At 34.3% G+C, this 2,500-nt stretch overlaps 1 protein-coding gene across 17 annotated transcripts in view; it reads left to right on the top strand.

The window, feature by feature from the left end:
* Nucleotides 1-138: 138 nt before the first annotated feature.
* The window catches only part of LOC144977442 (uncharacterized), a 15,408-nt gene continuing 13,046 nt past the window's right edge, over nt 139-2,500 (top strand). For 2 of the 17 annotated variants that reach the window (XR_013646309.1, XM_078922661.1), the window contains exon 1: nt 2,232-2,500. This exon is cut by the window's right edge and continues 83 nt beyond it. The gene's annotated coding sequence lies outside the window, so the exon portion shown is untranslated. The other 15 variants (XR_013646308.1, XM_078922669.1, XR_013646313.1 and 12 more) reach the window with 15 other exon arrangements.

The following is a 2,500-nucleotide window of genomic DNA, read 5'->3' as shown; positions in this document are numbered from 1 at the left end:
TGAATGGGATGAGAGTCGTTCTTGTTGATGATGGTGGTTGTTGTTGTAGAGGGGGGAGGGGGGAATGGTGGATGGTGGTTGTAGTTGTAGAGAGCGGTGGGTGGATGGTGGATGGTGGATGGTGGTGGCATTGACGGCGACACACACACACACACACACACACACACACAGAGAGAGAGAGAGAGAGAGAGAGAGAGAGAGAGAGAGAGAGAGAGAGAGTTCAATATACTCATTCTTTGAGTACACATACATCCCTGATGCTATGTTATGAGCTGGTCACTGGACTATAACTCTTATGATAACCACCTCGCGCCGTATTGCTACCTGTTGACACCCGACCAATTCTGTTAAGAGTGTTTAATAATATAATATAATATAATGTAGATGGTACGAAATGGACGTCACTCAGCTCTTCGTTATTGTGTTTATACAGCCATTTTGGTGATTAGTTCTCGCTGAATTATATAAAACAGACTATTAAAAAGTTCAAGGTCACACACATATATTGTTTTGTGTGTTGGTACGCCGTTATATCCGGGTAGCGCATGTGGTGAGTATTTTAACTAAACGCTTCGTATCAACCGAGGCTGTTATGCTTTATATATATTATATAATGTTATATTATGTTATATTATATATATATATATATATATATATATATATATATATATATATATATATACATATATATATATATATATATATATATATATATATATATATATATATATATATATATATATATGTGTGTGTGTGTGTGTGTGTGTGTGTGTAAAAATAAATATTTATGCAATGTTTATTTCTTACTTTAATCCTGCACGCCTCAGTGCTGATCTTTCTTCTTTTGAAATCATTGAGTCGAGTTGGATCTAAGTTGGTGATAATAGAGTTATTATAGTGATTAACTCATTGGAGTCGACGCGCTCCAGCAGCTCGCTCAATAAATATCTGTAGAATTTCTTAGAATTCAATTCAATAGATAGTATGCGCTTGGCTAAGAAGCTCATAACATTGCCATCCAGAAGTGTAACGGACCAACACACAAAACTGTGTGTATCCATGAACGTTTATAGTCAGGTTAATACAGTTCAGTGAGCATTACACATAAACGCGGATGGCAAAAAACAATAACAAAGACCTGAGTCATCTTCGAACTATCTTTAATGTTCAAAACAGGTTGGTTTGTTTTTATTCAGAAAAGTTTTGAAGAATAAAGGAAGAAAAAAATACGGGGGGTGTCTGTGCTGTGTGTGTGTGTGTTTGTGTGTGTGTGTGTGTTTGTGTGTCTGTGTGTGTTTGTGTGTGTGGGCGTGCAAACGATATTATAATATACCATGACTGATAATATCCGAACATAATTAATTTTAGGCTTAGTTCGATGTGCGTATAGATAGAACGAAGATGACGTCACTCTGGGTTTTGTTATTGTATTTTGCCATCCGCGTTTATAAGTAATTCTCACTAAACTGTATTAACCAGACTATAAACGTTCATTGTTACACATAGTTTAGTGTGTTGGTTCATTATATTTCGGGATGCGGCAATGTTATGAGTTTCTTAGGCAAGCGCATACTATCTATAGTATATGCAGGTCTGACTACGGAACTTAATTATTGGCTTGTTTTAACATTGTTGTAATGGACAATCTTTTGCGTTTGGTTTGAGAGTATTTCCATTACAACAATGAGCCCATAAAAATATGGGTGATCAGACCTTCGAATATGTATACGTTGCTGTGTGTTTTATAACAGGATATTGATTATGACATTGCAGCTAATCGTCTGAGCGTCAAAGCGAACAGGAAGCAAAAAGCTCACAGTTCTTGGGGGATTTATTATTCTCGACAGGTGGTGCACGGAAACGAATGTGTGGGTCTATAATAACAAGATGCTTTATTTAGGCTGCGGGTTATAACAGTTTGAGGTTTATAACAGTTTATGGTTTATACCAGTTTATGGTTTATACCAGTTTATGGTTTATAACAGTTTGTGGTTTATAACAGTTTGTGGTTTATAACAGTTTGTGGTTTATAACAGTTTGTGGTTTATAACAGTTTATGGTTTATAACAGTTTGTGGTTTATAACAGTTTGTGGTTTATAACAGTTTATGGTTTATAACAGTTTGTGGTTTATAACAGTTTATGGTTTATAACAGTTTGTGGTTTATAACAGTTTGTGGTTTATAACAGTTTATGGTTTATAACAGTTTGTGGTTTATAACAGTTTGTGGTTTATAACAGTTTGTGGTTTATAAAAGTTTGTGGTTTATAACAGTTTATGATTTATACCAGTTTATGGTTTATACCAGTTTATGGTTTATAACAGTTTGTGGTTTATAACAGTTTGTGGTTTATAACAGTTTATGATTTATACCAGTTTATGGTTTATACCAGTTTATGGTTTATAACAGTTTGTGGTTTATAACAGTTTGTGGTTTATAACAGTTTATGGTTTATAACAGTTTGTGGTTTATAACAGTTTGTGGTTTATAACAGTTTAT

The sequence above is a fragment of the Berghia stephanieae genome, chromosome 7, assembly GCF_034508935.2.
Source record: "Berghia stephanieae isolate SIO BIC M18660-M18661 chromosome 7, UCSD_Bste_1.3, whole genome shotgun sequence".
NCBI classification, from domain to species: Eukaryota; Metazoa; Mollusca; class Gastropoda; order Nudibranchia; family Aeolidiidae; genus Berghia; species Berghia stephanieae.
Note: the sequence above shows the minus strand (reverse complement) of the source record. Positions and strands in the feature narration are given on the sequence as shown.